Source organism: Aythya fuligula, chromosome 10 (genome assembly GCF_009819795.1).
Source record: "Aythya fuligula isolate bAytFul2 chromosome 10, bAytFul2.pri, whole genome shotgun sequence".
Lineage (NCBI taxonomy): Eukaryota > Metazoa > Chordata > Aves > Anseriformes > Anatidae > Aythya > Aythya fuligula.
The window spans coordinates 4,154,132-4,172,013 of NC_045568.1; positions in this window are offsets into that span (position 1 = coordinate 4,154,132).

Here is a 17,882-nt window from a genome sequence, read left to right on the forward strand (position 1 = left end):
TAATCTCATTTTTAAAATAGAGTTTAAAGGTGTTTTTTTTTGTTGTTTGTTTGTTTGTTTTCAATCATTCTCCTTGCCTTCTCTTCCAATTACATGTGAAAAATTGCAGAGTTCACTTTGAGAAGCAACATCTTTCAGCTGCCTGTTTGGGTTTATAAGTACATTCTGTACCTTGTATCCATGCATCACTATATAGTTGTGATAATAAAACAAATTGCAACAAAAAAAGAAGATAGCTGTTGTGAAAGATTCTTTATATAATTTTACACATTTACTTTGTCGTCTACCACTACTCTCAAAGAAACTTGAAATTAGAACATTTCATAATTAACCTTATCTTCTTTCTTATGCATGCATACTGACTTATTACTGTAGCTAAGAGGAAGTACTATTAATAATTCAGTACACAGTTTTACATAAATTATCACCAATAAACATACTATCATCTTTATCTTCTGTTCTTTTATGTACAAGAAATATACTTCTCAATTACAAGCCTCAAGTCTAAGAACACTCAAATTAAACTTTTGAGGTTCATACCAGCTCTGAGCAAAATAATGGCCAGGATGAAAAAAAAAAAAAAAAAAAAAAGGAAGATTAGGATGTTTTTGTTTAGAATTGTCAGACTATGGTGTTGTTCCCACAAACTATGTAGTACCTTAACAAAAAAAGTATGCTATGCCTCAACAGTTTTGAACTAGTCACTGAGACCGACATTAAATATCAGCTATGTACTTGACCATGTATCTTGTAAAGAAAGGGATGGGAGAGGTATAAATTAGATTAAAATCCCTGAATCTAAGGAAAAACTTCCCTCTTACCTTTCAAAGTGCCTATCCCAGAGTCTCTTGATTGCCTTGTCTTTTAATCCCTCCAAGACAACAAGATGAGTTGCTCCATCCAGTAAGTGAAAACCAGTAAGAACATCCAACTCAGAAACCTTCTCAAGTGTGGTTTTCAGTATTAATGCAGCAAGAGCCATTCCAATTCTGTGTACAGGATAACTGTGCAGCTGGAGGGCATTAGCATTGATTTCTGTAATCTCTTCCACCAAATCATGTAATAAAGATGAATTATTGTAGCCAAAAATGTAGATTATATAACCGTATGGGCAATTTGTGACTTGGACATCAGCAATTTCTGCATGCATTCCCAATGGCACTGCTATTTCCACTTGTACTTTCAAAAGTGAGTCTGATTGTAGATAATGTCCCATAGGTAATAGAGAAGTATCAACAGATTCTGTTATTTTCTCATTTTTATCCTCCTTGTTGAAAGCACCTGTATTTGGAACTGAACAGCTATGAATGGGTGCACGGATAGCCAAAAACTTTTTACCCAACAACAGATCTGTTAGACTGACTTTAGCTACCCCATGTGGATGCCACACTTTGCTCTCCGTAGAAGAATTATAGATCATGGATTTGCAAGCAGGGAGGCTCACCTCACCCACTTTTTTATCTGCTTGATCCTCCCCAAACAAGCACGGCATTTTTGTGTTGTCTTCCATGATTCTATCCCGATCATGAACTTCAATTTCCAAAGGTGGACCTCTAAGATACCTCTGTAATTCCCCAGGTTTCATTGTTCCTGTTAGAAGTACATTTACATCTTTAAAATAAACGTGAGTTCCATGGATTTGCCCATGAGTTTGATGAGGTGGAAAGTTGTGAAATTTGTATTTGCAGTAGGTGGGAACACACAATCTCTAAAGAACAAAGAATAGGGAGAAACAGGTTATTTGCAGATTTATGTTTTCCTCTTTCTTTTTAACCTCACAGAACCATCAGCTTTTCTTCTAGAGAAGGTAGGGGGGACTTACTTCATGGCACAAACTGTGTGTTTCAAGGTAGCAAATAGGTAATTCTACATGCCTGGATCTTGGGTTTCGGGAATTAACTATGCCCTTCATTTGCTTGTCCTTTTTTGCTATTATCCAAACAAACAAAAAAACAGTCTCCTTGTTTCTAGATCATTAAAGAAGCATGCAGGAGGGAACTGCAATGGTTCCTAGATCTCCCCACCTTCCACCACCCCACATTCATTTGTAGAGTTTGAGGCCTTAAAATAAATGCTTATAGCTTTAGTTAAGAAAATTCAACAGTTATCCAAACATACTATAAGGAATGGACAGTATGATCTCTGTTATTAGACATTTGGTTACTCATTTAGGGGGTAAATAACAGGATCCATTCCACAACACTCATGTTTTTTCCATGTAAGCGCTCATCAGCATTCCAGCAGCCTGCACGGAGCGAAGGCTCCTTGTCAAGGGCCACCCTGACAACTCCTGGCTTTCAACAATTCATGATTTCACCACATTTGGCAAGGGAAACAGTCAACTTCTGTGATCACTCTGCAGACTGCAGAAACTATGAAAGATTAGTAACAATGCAGTGAAATATTTTCCCTGTCACTTTTCATAAACGCTAGACTAATTTGCCTAGTCTGTCGTAAAAAAAAAACAGCAATATGAAATTGTATCACAGAATTACATGTACTTTTATAAAGTTCCCGACCTAACATTATCACACTATTTTCACTAAAACAACAGAACACCCTATTAACATTAAGAACCAGGCTGATGCAACTTGGACTGGATCTTTCATATACTGTTGCCTTATAATTCCACCTCACCTGTAGAGTCAATGAAATAGCTCCTGAAATTAATGATCTTTTAATTTTAATCTCACTTTCACATCCAGTATACACGATATTCAGACAAGAGCCGTTTTTTTTAATAGTGTTTCTTTAAGCCTAAAACCCCATACTTTTGACGAGAAAACATATTTTCTATCTCACCACTTAAAATGTACAAGCATAAGACCAAAACCCTTGAACTATATTCATACCAATATAGACCTTTTTTTTATGCACAGCATTTTTCAAGATGTGAAATGTTTTTGTTTTGTTGTTGTTGTTTCTAATCCAGTAATATTTTTAACACAGTTGTTGTTCTAGATGAGCCAATCAACTTGTCAGCGAGTGCTTTTAGGCAATACAACACAGTGACTGAACTACCTCTCTGGCTTACTCAAGATCCAATGCTCAGAAATCAAAATACTATTACTATATATAAATTCTTATCCTTGGAAAACACAAGGACTATTTTTTTGTTGCCAGTGCCTGTGATACACAAGCGCTAATCTGGCCACATCTCTTTCAGAAAATCTTAGTCACATTACCCAGTGTTGTTACTAGTAAGGAAAGCTCTCTTTAAAACTATGTCCATATCTGAAGCAAAGATACCTGAGAGTAACAAAGGATAACAAAGGAATTCCTCCAGAAAGAAATAGTAGTGTATGTTACCTGCAGCACTTCTATTGGTACAGGGCTGTTTGGGAGACAGGTAGCCGAATAAATCTTTATAACCAGTGGGTTCAGTTCATGTCTTTGCCTTTCAGACAGAAGAGGTGTTTCTACAGTGAAAGTCACATAAGCATCTAAAACTATTGGATTGTTTTCTTCCAGTCGACTGATCACTGATTTTTCTCCTTTAAACACACAAGATGAAATACCATTAGACAAGCAATCCTATCAAGGCATCAATACGGGATTGTATTAGTAAAAAAACCCTCCACTGAATCTGTATTAAAGTAAAAGTATTATCTTAACTGCTTTAAATATTACCCTTTACAGTGAGGAAGTAAATAGTCTCCAAAACCTTTAGTACCCCTATTTAAGCTATCTGTTGAAAGCACACAAGTTTCTTTTTGAAGATGCAAATCTACAGTTCACATAAACTAAATAAAAATAAATATTAAAGCAGTTCCAAGACTCTTCATCAATCAAACTCCTTGTTAAAGAAGCACCTTTAAATTTTTTGCTTCTGATGGTCATTGCCACTCACTATTTCAAGACACATCAAATTTAATTTTTCTCTTCTCTTCCCTTGCTGCACAAGTAACAGCATCTTACCTGTTAATACTCTGCTAGCCAAAGACAAGGTCAAATTCTAAAATGTGCTGATGCATGCAGCAACATCTGAAGATGTATGCTTATCTTTTTCTTGTATTCCTGTATCTAAATCAGATGTACATTATGCCACACATTTTTAATGAAGTGGTTCTGGGCAACTGGATCTAGGTGGCCCTGCTGGAGCAGGAGGGTTGGACAAGACAAACCCCAGAGGTTCCTTCCAACTGCAACCACTTTGTGATTTTATGACCTGCTGTTTCTTTGGAGGATGAAATACACACATATTACTTCTCTGAAGGATCAGAGAACACAAACACTGTGAACAATACTGTGGAGTATTTTAAGAACTGCCAAAACACAAGCTTACAAGTTTGGCAGGATTTTTATTACATTACACAAAGGTGTAATGCAACAATCCTATTTAGAAAGTAGCATAGCAGTCACCCAGAACACTTCTCTGCAGAAGCTTCTTCCCAAACCTCTACTCAGAAGTACATTTACTTAATATCCTATTCAAATAAAATAAAAGAGACTTGAATTTTGACTGTTTTTGAATTCAATGTACGTAAAAGCACATTCCAACAATGCTGTCATAAAAAAAAAAAAACACAAAATTTTTTTTTGCCAGCCCTCTAAGTGTTGAAATACCTGACTGTTGCACAGTACACAGTGAGCTGAAACACTATCATAGAATGACTGCATCTGGATCCACTTGGGCATCTACCAGCGGCTGTGAGCTACCCTGTACTTTGACTCTGAGGTAGCAGTGATGTGCTACACAGTGGCAACCCGTCCCCTCTATCACAAAACATTATTGTCTGTAGATCCAAAGGTTGGATTGTAACTATGACCAAAAAAAGTTAATCTCAAATGTGGATTATGTGAAACACCTCAAGTAAATAAAGCTGCACATCTGCCTAATATATTAGCATGTTTCTGATACAACAATGTCTGCATAAATCAGAGTATTCATATACTTCAGTAAAGGGGTAGTAATAGAGAGAAATGCGAAAAATGAGTCTGAGAAACTTTAAATCTACCCCTGTATCAGCAGGACAGAACTACAGGCATATGCTATAAGAAGTTACTAGGCATGGTTTCTAACATCTTTGATACTATGGAACATAAATAGTGACTCAATCTAAAGTTTTTTGAGATGTCTGCCCCAAACCAGGTATTAAAAAAAAAAAAAAAAAAAAAAAAAAAAGTGTGTGTGGGGGGGAGAATACTTAGCCAGTTAGATTACCTTGGCTATTTTCTTTCACATTCTATTCCATGCTTAGTCACCCTGGTGTTACAAGAGGCATGGACCACAATGCAGCAATGCCACAAGCTGCTCTTTCAATCTTATGAGGAAGAGCTGTTCTTAGAAACTAGCACAACACTTCTTCATACCAAAACATATTTCTTCCTAGCTGAGTGCTGGTAGGCTTAAAATAAACAGAAATTGATCTGATCACTCACTTAGATGCCAACATAGAAGGATAAGCAGAAAGGGTATTAGACATGATGAACAAATGGAGAAGGCACCAGATTTTAAAAAATAATAATACAAAATTGTAGCTCTATGTGACTTCAGTTCCTGTAGATGCACTTGAGTTAGCCATTATGAGAGCTGTGTTATTGCCACAGAAACGGCTTCACCACAATTGGCTTTGCTACCTTCATACACAGCAGCTCATTCTCTGCTCTACGACACTTAGTATTTCCGTCTGTATGCACAGAATAAAGGGGAGATTTAATTCACTACACACCAAAATAGCATAACACATTAATACTGAATGTTAACATTGTTACAATCAGAAAGTCACAGAAATAACCCACTTTCCTCTAACCAACATCCCAATTCTAGCACGTTCTGAATAAAACAGGATACAACAACTTACGTGGGCACACTGATGTCAGCCTCCCCCAGATCAAAACCAAATCCCAAATCTTTCTTAACCTGCCAGCTTTGAGACAAACTATGAAATTCTCTAAGGATCTTTCCAAACAGTTTCCAGCAGCCAGACCCACCAGCATAGGTACTTCCAAGGCAGAGGCATGCAGTACACCTAGCATGCTACTCCCTGCCTGCCTCTTCATTGCAGAGTGATACCTGAGAGGAGAGGCATGAGGTCCAACTGCAGTGAAGCAACGTTGTATTTCTTTGCTGTAGTAGCATCAATGTCTTCTTTAGCAGCAGAACCTCTTCTACCTGTTAATGGAGGACAGGGCTAGACTAAATAGGAAGGAGGAAACATCTTGTTGCCATCACTCAAAGGAAGAATTTTAAATTTACTGTAGTAGTAGGGTGACACTGAGCTATGCCACATTAAACACTTTAAAACTGACGTAGGCTATTAATTCTGTATGTCTAAAACTCCACTGCACAATCCACTGTATTATATATATAATCTCTACTTCACGAGAAATTTAGATTTGCAACAGCAGGCATTAAAATGTCATGGTATTGCCAAAATTTACCTTTGCCACCTTACTACTCTTCCCTTTCATATATGCATTATTGTTTCTGGAAACCTGTACTTTTTGACTCCACATCTACAAAACAGAAATGGTGCCACTCCTTTACCTCGCAAGTGTATCATAATGGTAAATTTATCAATATTCATAATTTACACAGATGCTAAGCAATTATTCCCTAAAATCTTTTTGCCCACATTCAATCCTTACCCAACCAGTAAAACCACAACCAATCCCAGCCACCACTTACTTAAATCCTATCCTCAGATGCCTTGCTCAACAACCTAAGTAAGCACAGAATTTCAGCAGAAGTAGCTTAAGCATAGAGAAACAAAACAAAACAAAACAAAACAAAACAAACAAACAAACAAAAACATGCAGCAAGTGAATACAGCAATTTCAAATGAAAACTATAGAAATATTACTGGTATTGGTCTTGGTTTATTGTTATTCCTATAATAAAAGGAACAGAAGAATGTTTTAATTCTTTCACTTTCTTTTTTTCTTTTTTTTTTTTTAAACACCTAAATGGAAAGAGAGAGAGGAATGCAATGAGTTTCTGAAGTTTTTTTCCCTTTTAATAACAATAGTTATGGGACAAGAAGTACTAGCACTACCAAAATTACATTGGTGAAAGAAAAACAGTGCACTGAACATAAGCAAAACAATATACAATACATAATATATACAAATATACAAAATGAGTTATACACACAGACAACTCCCTACGCTATGTGGGAGTTCAAAATTCATCAGTTCATCAAAAGCTTGTAAATGGAAAGTTCCAACTGCCTTAATCATGAAAAGAATAGCAAGTGGAAGTTTGAGAGAGAACTGTGTAGAACAGATCATTTAAGGCATGGGTCTCCAGTGTCATGGGAAAGAAAGACCTAACCAGAGCCACAAAGTAAACAGGGCAGATGTAGTTTAGGGTTCAGCTCTTCAAATAAATTCCTGGGCTGCAACATGAGCTGCCTACCTCCATTTGTGCACAAACTGGAAGCCTCCAAAATGTCTGCCTATTTATCTGCATGCCCTGTTTTGCATTAGTGTTTTCTTTCCTGCTCTCCAAAAGATCTTCATAAAAGCAGAAGCACCAAACTCGGCCAGTCAATGGCAAGAGAAAGCAGTCATCAAGCAGAGATTTGGTTGACACTATTGTTGCATTCACTTATCTTGACAAAACTACAAGTGAGTGTTATCATTCCTTCCCAGTGACGCTTACTGATAAGCTAATGTTTTTTTTATAACGTGTACCAGGGCAACATGGGCAGCAACCCTGTGATGCCATGTTAGTTCTTGGCCAGACGAGCATGCTATTTAACATAGGTGATTCAATACATGCTTTAGTACCCATTGCTGCTGTGGTTATCACTTCCTCCTCTGTCTCAAAGGGCCTTAGTCAACTGTAAGCTACAAGTGAGAGAGCAAAACATCACTCAGCAGGACTGTGCTTTTTCATTTAACAGCATGAACAAGCACTGGAAATAAACATGGGCTGTAAACCACAGATGACTTCTTTTGGTAACAGCAACACAAGTGATACGAAACAACAGCTTGTTAAGTTCTCAATTGTAATAGCTGTTATAACTCCAACATTAATTTTGAAATGTTTTACAAGTTTCATCATTGCACACCTGAGTCCTTTGCAAATACCCATCACTTCACCCCTGGAACAATGAAGTGGTGGGAAAAGCCCATCATCATCCCTGCTTTATAATACTAGCTAAGGAAACTGGAAGTTTGATTAGCCATGGGAGAAATGCAGAAAGTTAATGGCAGGACTGAGACTAAAACACAGGTCCTGTAACATTCACTTCTTTATTTTAACTTTGAATTCCTTTTTTAAAAAATAATATGTAAACAGAATCCCATATCTACATTTTAAAATCTAGTCCATAATTCCATTCAGAACTTACCATTAACAGTAGCTACTTTGTCTGCTTGATACATCAGACTTCCCACATTATTGGTTGTTTTTTCAGCTTCTTCTGAAATTATATTTCCTGGAGGTTCAGCGACTGCTTTCCGCGTCAGAAGTTGGGCCTCATCCACAGATGTGTCTTTTGCAAATATCACGCCTCTGAAAACATGAAAAAGATATGGTTATTTAAGAAATTAAAAATAAAAATAAATAAAAAATAAAAAATAAATAAAGCCCTGACATGGTGATGATTCCACCATTAAAAAAAAAAAAAAGGTCAAGTCTAAAAGAGTTCAACTGCCAGAATGTAAATGTAAAGGTGACCAAAAAAAAAAAAAAAAAAGACAGCAACAAGATACATGATCTTTCTCTTTTCAGTAAGAGACCAAGTAAGTACCTGAAGAGATGCATTAAGTAAAACACACTGTAGTACATACTACAATGCTTTACTTACAGATTTTTCTCACAGCAGATTCCTCACAACATGGCAATAGTTGTTACAAAAATTATATATATATATATTTTTAAGACTATTTAACCTAACACACATTTTATTACTAATAACATAGACTACCATGTCATCTAGTCATGTCCAAGTAAAACCAGTACTACATTCTTGGGACACAAAGTATAAGTCTCCCTGACTACCATCCTCCATAGCTTCTCACGATTATTACTCTAAAGATTTCTGGTGTTAAAGACTATTTTCGGTTTATCATATCTAATCTATGAATCTGTCTGTATAGCATTTGCTCTAAGATTTATTAATACGTGCAACATCATCCATTTATCATTGGCATTTAATCATTAATATGTCTTTTATTCCTCCTCCTCTGAGGAACTTTAATCTCGGAGGCCTAAGTTCTTCAGTTGCTTCACAAACTTTATTTCAGTTCAGACAGACATGTTCAGTAAGCACCGAATCAAGACTGTGGAAAGCTGGAAACACTGCATTTTTATAGCACTAAAAATAAGAATTCATTACACGGATTAAGTCAATAATTTCCCACATAACTCTACCTACCCTTAAAGATGTTTCCTAAAGGATCTTAATAATAGCTGGGAGTGGAGAGAGAGAAAGCTTTTTGTGTGTTTTTGCACCTCTAAAAGTGATCAACATTAAACATAGTTTTCTAAGATCTTTACATTCTCATAAAAAATACTGTCAAAAGCGTTTATGTATGGTTACCTAAGTACTGAATGACAGACCATCAAAATAATTGCTTGGGGAACAAAAATCTAAATAAAAAAAGTTTACATGTGGTTTTAAAAGTAAATGACCATCCTAAAAGAAAAACAGACATGCTAAAATTAAAATCAATAAGGCTGTTCCTTTTGTATCAATAAAAGATAATCACTGCAAAGGGTCTGAGACCCTAGAGACCATCACAATATATAAGAACTGCCAGGTGTTGGGACTAAGTGAAGGAAACTGTACAGTGCAGTTCATGGAGGTAACTCAGAATTTATTGCATTTGTTGGAAATCTCCCCACTGCACATTGAAAAAGCATACAGGATATCAGAACATATGTGGGCATTTACAACAGTACTGAGAATTTTTCTGGAACCAATTTGACTAATTTGACCAATTATTGTGACTATCATACTTCCTTGCTGTAGAGTTTTGACATAAAATGAGGGATGAGGGAAAATAATTCTTTAGAAAAGGAGATTCTTTTCCAGATATGCAAAAAATCGGCAAAACTTTCCCAATATAAAATTGGTAAAATATAACCTTCTGGATCTCAGATTTGCTTTCAGAGTAAGTGTAGGCTGTCTGTCAGATAACTCACTAGTCCTTCAAAAAGAATGATCATTGCTGTAATAATAGTTCTTTGAACATGAAGCTGGAAAGAAACATCATTCTTAATACAGATGGAATAAAACTGTTCAGTTATATGACAGAGCAATAGTGATGTACATTGAGATAAAATGTCCATCCGTTTTATCCTGTTTGAGCTTCACTTTCAACAGATACTCTTTTCCAGAAGAACTAATATCCTGATAAATATTCCTACATAGCTCATGTCATTTGATTGTAACACCTCTAAATATGTTTCCAGTAACCTTTTTTTTTTTGTCTTTAGAAATTTTAGAAATAGCATTCTATCTAAAAAGTATTTATATTCCAATTAATCTGTACTGAAAATTAAGTTTGCATGAAAGCTAAACACATGCTCCTGATTTTGCAAGACACTGATCTCATTTATTCCTGTTTTACCAGAATGTTGTTACTAGCATGGCAGATGATAAAAATACAGGGAGGCAAACAGCAGCACAAGGTACTACACTTTAGGAATTATACTGGAAAAATATATTTATATCCTATCAATAAAGATGTCTACGAAATGTGCAGCAAGTCCAAAGGTAAGGTAATGCCCTGGACTTCTATATTAAATTTTACATAATACAGTCACTCATTTTTGAGCAGGAATGATGCCTTCATGGGACACAAAGCAGCAAAAATTCACACTCAGAAATACATAGCTAGATTTCACCAACACTATTTTTGGAATAAAATACTTAGTTTCAACAGCATCAACTCACATTTGTGATTTTTGAGCACCTCTTCCCATAAGCCATTACAAATAAAATCCCACCATGAAAGTTTTTTATATTTCTATTATGACAAACAGATATGTAAGATATAAATACAATAGCCCAACTGATTCTGGTAGCTATAAAGCTTCAGAGGCCCACCATACATTTTATCATTCAATCTTACAGTATTTATTCTGATATTCAAAAATATACTGCCAAAGGAAATAGCTCAATTAAGAAAGTCTACAATATGGTAGTTGTGAACAGGGAGTGTCTATTTAGTTGCTAAGCAGGAACTGAGAACTGTTAAAAACAGAAGAGGCAATAAACCAACAGTTACTGAAGGTGATGTAGAAAGGCATTGATTGAGAATCAGCACTCTCCCAAATCATACAATACAGCACCTTTGTCAAACACCATCCAGTAGCTAGCAGCTCAAAAGAATACAAGAAAAAAAAAAAAAAGAACCTAAAATATGGTGGATGGATTTTCTAGATGTTGTGAGAATTTTTTTTAAGGATAGTTTTAGACTTAAAGGAAAACTATCTGAAATATACTAAAGTTTTTGCTGCTATGTTCAATTTAACATTCTTGTAGAATTTTTTCATCTCTACAAATGCATGTTTCTTTTCTGCCACACAAAACCCATACCATCTGAACTACAAGATTCACTTACAGATGAACTGAGTTCATAAAGCTGTGCTGAAGGCATTAAGAGTCCTTTCACTGACTTCATTATCTTTTGATCAGGGTGACCTGACTAAATCTTGTTCAGGAAAAATTCTTAAACTTGCATAAGAGTGTAAAATGAGAAAGCACATCGCAGAATACAGAATTGTATTAGTTATGTTGTGCTATCGACACCAACACATTTTTTAGAAGCAGATTGTGACCCTTGAGAAAGTACTTAGAGAGGGTTGGTTTTTGTTTATATTTTTTCAGATGACATTCTGGATTATGTAATTTGAGAAACACCCTATTCATGATTCATTTCTATTTCAAGTGTAAAGTTTTCCACTACAAATAATACCCAAGAAAAGCATGGATTGTTGTTGTTGTGTTTTTTTTTTTAAAGTTACGTTTCTCAAGACTTGAACCCTTTAACCTTTCTATAATTTTAGAAGGTTGTATGCTGATTGTTAGAAATTTACCACTGGAAATAGTTATTGTTTGTCAGATGAGAAGAATGAATAACTGTTCCTAAAAACAGAACAGAAGAAATAAGGAATTATGCTACTACAGCACTATAAACTCAGGATTCTCTCACTTCTTTTGGAAAAATAATGTCATGTTTATATCAACTTAATTTAGAGAGGACTTTGATCCAATATAGATTCATAACTATAGCACTGATTCACTGAGTTCACAAGCCAGCAAAGCTTGCTTTGCTAGCAAACTTTTACTGTTGAGCTTACTTTACTTTCAAAAAGAATTAAGTACCCTGAACAAACCCCTCACCACTTCCCCTGCCAGACACTTCTCAACGCCTTCAGTTGAGCAACTAGTGGTAGACCAGCTCCCAGTTTCTCCTCCATTTAGTCTCAGTGAGCCTATCTTACCCCACAGATCAGAAGTTACAAGATACAAGTAAACAGAAGAAAAATATGAACAAACAGGTAAACTGAGTAAAGTCTGCTCTTTTATGTATTTTTTTCATAAGCAGCTACTTTACCCCAAATACACTGTAAAAAGTTTGATGTATATCAAAAGGGGCATTGACACTTTTGCTCCTCTCCTACAGTCAGCAGGCATGACTGCAAAAAGTACTAGTGCAAGTGTTAACCACTTCTGAAACCATGGTATAATTATAGCAAGGTTAAAAAAAAAAAAAAAGATACTGAAAAACATTTACATATGGTCAACTATAGTTTTAACACATTTTCCAAAGTAAGTGCAACATTCTTACCTCACTGTAAGGACATCGTCTATCTTTGAAGGATGTGGTAAACCATAACTAGATGCTCCTGCTTCATCCCAATCTGTTTCTTCTGTGGAATCAAAACAGTTTTCACACTTGTTAATAAGTACTCTATGTTTTGTTAACTCACATAAGACTAAGAAAAGCATCTGTAAGCTCTACTAAATAACAGCAAGAAGCCTTATGCAAGCTGTATTTGTAACTCAAAACTATGATCCATTTATTTTTTGTGTTCATGTCAAGGATATGCTTTTCCAATAGCTATCTTAGTGAAAAAAATAATAACAATGATAACATTCCCAGTGTCCAGATCTGTTACACAGAGCACATGTAGAAGTGCCCTGACATTTGTTCAATGTTCATATATGCCAGAAGTTTGGTATACTGTACCTCACTTCAGATGTCATTTATAGAAAAGCAGTCACAGACCTAAGTGTTAATTACTCAACATCTAGCATCACAATGTATCAGCCTTAATTAGAGTGAGATGTATGTCTTAATTACAGTAAGATTAGAGCAAATTAACACTGTATGAATGACAAGAAGAATCTGCACTTAAAGAGCTGAATAAATTCCACACTATAAAGAACAAAATTTGCCACTATTTGCAAGTAAGCAAAAATGGAGCAATGGAATATTAGGTTTTTACCTACTATATAAACAGGACATTGAGGAATTATAATTACTTACCTATTTTACACAGCACAGGTAGTTGTACACCAAATAGTGCACACAGTTTTTCAAGGTAAATGAAAAGAAACATAAAGAGACCTTTAGAACACTCCTTTCTTCCTTAAAGTAGGATGGGTTTGCATTGAACCAAAAAAAATGGATTTTTCGGTTCGTCTGAACTGTAAGCTAGATTCCTGTCCTTTATCTCCCTGAACACTTCCTACCTTTGCAGACTTCAGCATTTGGTCCACCAGTCCTCTCTGGACCCATCACTAGATGGCACTACTACCAAAATGCAGATACATTCTGCCAGCCTAATTACACCAGGAATTCACCTGCTCCTACTTTGATGAAGCATGCCATGAATCGTTAGAAAAAATAAAAACAATTTTAAAAGGCAATCAGATGAAGCCGGTGACACAGTGCTCCCCAAAAGGATACAAGGAGTCTTTCATCAGTTACTAATGTAGGAGGAAATCATGTTATCAACTGAATCTCCAGAACCTTACTACAGTTCCCTCTGGAGAATTCTATCTAAACACTTGGCAAGTCCCAAGATTTTCTGTCTGTAGATCAAACAAAATAACAGACATAACACAGAGAGAGAATTTAGGTCTTAGTTTTATTTTCACCATTAAAATACAAAATTAAGGAAAAAAAAGTGTTTTGATACCATATGCTTTCTGAGTTCACAGCAGAGTACTTTGCACAGTTCAACAGTGCCCAGGCGCAAAGAGATCACAGGGGCCAGCTCTCCAGTCAAGGGACTTAACAGGGCCCCAAGAGAAACAAAGGAACTACCAGCAGCATTTAAGATTTAGCTACAAAAAACACTGCCACTAGATGGAGAGTTTTTCCCCTTCTTTGCTTAAATGATGCTGTCACTGCTGATCACTACACCAGATACTTCTATTTGCAGCAGCATTGCAGCAGTTTCTCAACTGGCACAAGGAAAGATTGGATCACTAAACTGCATAAAATCGGGATTCCCACTTATGTCAAAAATGTATTTTCATACTCCTCCACACACTAGCAATTCAAAGGAAGCAACATTCTGCTGCTGGACCTCAAGTAATTACCAGCAACAGAGAAACAAGAATCTAGAAATTTATGGTCTACACAAGCTTCTAGATGTTAATGCAATCACTTACAAATGTGAAGCAGCAGAAAAATCCCCATGCTTTTTTCTAGTGTCCCTTGAAAACTTTCCATGAGCTAAATCTCTTCTGTGTCCCAATTCTCTTCCAAAGCTATTAAAACCTTGCTCTGACTGTAATGTCCTCAGACTTACTGCAACACTTTGCTCCCTCCATAGATCCCTGAGTCCTGTTCCTGCTCACCCATTTGTCAAGGTGCCAGTTACATTCCCACTCCCGTTCAACCCACAAAACAGTTCCAGCTCTCATATACCTTTGACAGGAAGGGCTGAAGGCTCTTTCTGTGCTTTGGATTTCTTTGCTTCTTTAATTTTTGTACAGCTGGGTGGTGGCTGACTCTCTTCAAATAATTTTCTTTGCAATAGCACTGTGTGTTTTACCCCACCTATCAGGACAAGGAAAAAAAAATCTGTGATTGGGACTTCATTGCTTACTCTGCTTGAGATACTCCAATTTTGAGCAATTATTTTCCCCTGGTACATGTTCCTCTTTTCCTACTCTGTAAGAAACCACTCCAAGATTTCAATTCTGTTAGTCTGGAAATCAAAATCAGCAGGGTTACCTCAAAGCCCACAGAAGAATCTAGCATAAAATGTTAGCCCTGTGTACCATAAAACAATGCATATTTGGAGGAAAATGTTGGGGCTGGTGAGGTTTGCAGCAACTCCCAGAACACTGGGCTTGCACACAGGGCAAACAGCCCCAGCAGTGTGACGAGAGGGACCTCTGCATACAGACTCCTCTGCAACAGCACAGCTTGAGGAAGGAAAGCTTTCAATCCTTTGTCTTGCCTTGCCCCCATTGCTAAACTGTACAGCAGCTGTTCAGAAAAGAACAGCTACAAACGAGTTTCCACTCCTCAACAGCTACTGAGGTGCTCAATCTCTCTTACAGACACAAACCAAATGCTGTCAGAAGTTTCCATTAATTGCAAAGCCCATTTGCTCACAAAGCCCACCACATCTGAGCAAACATTCGTTAGTATCAGTTCAGTTACAAAGAAACCCAAGCCTGTATTAACTGGCATTTGAAATCTGGTAACATCACCAACTCTCAATCCATTTATACATATGGAAAAGAGAGTATTACAGTACTCAACTAATAAATTCAGCATATTTTAACAGTAAAATTAATTTCAACAGTAGTTCAGACTCTTCAGAACAAAGGATACCCTACTTCCTACATATTTTATCTTATGGTTAGTTAATATAATAAAGACTGAGATCTCATTTAATACATGTCCATAAGGAGCTCTAACAAGGTCTCTTTCCTCTAATTAAATTAGCTTAACTAATAAATCAACTAATAGAAATTAGCTCAATTACAAAATAGATGTATTTGACACCACTGACCTACAACCAAAATTGGCCAAAATTTAGCCATAGATACAGAGTTGTGGGAGGTAACAAGAGAGAGGTGAAACAGAAAGATGTGCAGCACAAAAACACAGCTGTACAAGTTTCACTTCTCAGGACAACTACAAAAAAAAAAAAAAAAAAAAAAAGCACACTCACTGCTACCACTACTATCCAATAGTCTCAAATACCTCTTTAGTTTACAAAGATTTAGACGATAGTCCCAATTGTATTTTTCTGCTATCAAAATTTTCAGATACTGATGCATTCATTAAAGTACATCAAAGTACAAACAAGCCAGAATTATTTTAGTGAGAATGACATATGAATAATAATCAAACAATCTCATTGACAACTTATTAATAGGTGCAGTCACTGTTTTAACACACATTTTATAACGTGTCTGTTTGCACTAGACTTACCAACAGCCTCTGCATCTCTTTCTAGTGAGGAAACAATGCTTGGTTTACTAAGCCTTGCTTTTGAGGAAACTTTGTCCTTGGCATCCCAGAGTTTTAAAGTTATTTTGTGGTCTCTTAGTTTTATTAGATATTCGTTGGTGACATTGATATCAGTACTATGGTTCCATGATATCCACATCTGGTCATTTTCAAACCATGGCATAATAGTCTATGAGAACAAAGATGAAAGTCTTTACAGAAGCTGACCAGTACAGAAGAAATTATATTCACATGCTGACCACTGTCACCACTGCTCTCGAAGTATACATTGCTTATTTCTCCAGCTCGTGCTGGATCTTCTGTGTATCCCCTTTCTCTGTGTCAGAGCAGCATATTTTGCTGGATTCATACAAAGCAGTCTTATCAAGCCAAAGTCTGATACGAGACATGAGGTAAGAAAAAACAGCCATTAAACTGTTGTTCAGCATGACATGGCAGACTGAATGCTTAAAGGAATACTATGAAAGCTAATATACACTCTTTAAAATACAGAATCAAAGCACAAGCATCAAACTTCATATATAATATGAATGCTGGTAATCTCTACGAACAGAACGCTCATCAGAGTTGCCACTATAACATATTTCAATCCGAAATTTCACAGGAGAATTTTGTTTAATAAGAATCTCAAACTTATACTCAGAAATAATCAAAGTGGGCCGTTAGCCTGATTGTCATGCAAAGACAAAACCCCAGAGCATACAGTACTAGATGATCTCATCAAATCTACTTTGTAAATACGAGAATATATGATATGGTGAAAATCCAGTAAGTATTCGTGTAAGAGAAAAAAGGAGAACTTTGTTCTTAATGTCATTTTACATGTCATGCACATAGACACATATACAATGCGGACAGCTAGATTCACTTGCAATTCTGTATTACAATGAAACTGGGGCTGATGTGCCAAGACAGTCTTAACTTCTGAGGTCAGTGTGCTATTCTGTTAAGTCATAACTGTACAGTCTCAACCTAGAAATTCTTATTTACATTTATCCATTGAGATATGTTTGGTATTTTTCTTGACTGTTCCTTTCTCTTCCCTCACTTGTGTTTTATTATACTACCAAAATAAGCCTCAGTATGTCACCTACCATGGAGAATACTTCTTAGAAAAGTCTACTTTTTGTTTCAGAGGATGATTCTTTGCCATCCAGATACTTCTACCTCCATTGCTTTTTCTCCTTCAGAACACTGCTTTTCTTATGCTTCTTTTGTAAGTTATTCATGCTTCAACAGCACTAGTTACATAGTTAACATGACTGTACTAGGATGGTAAATATACGTGTTTACCATATAAATATATATATGCTTAATAAACAAAAAAGATACGTGCGTTATACAGATTGTTTTAAGTCTGTACTATAGGCTAAATATTGACTGGCTTGTTACATGACATTTTACCTCTACCCATCCCCATTTCAGAGGAATTTTCAGTTCCTGCTAGTATTTTCTGAGGTCAGATTGAAGGG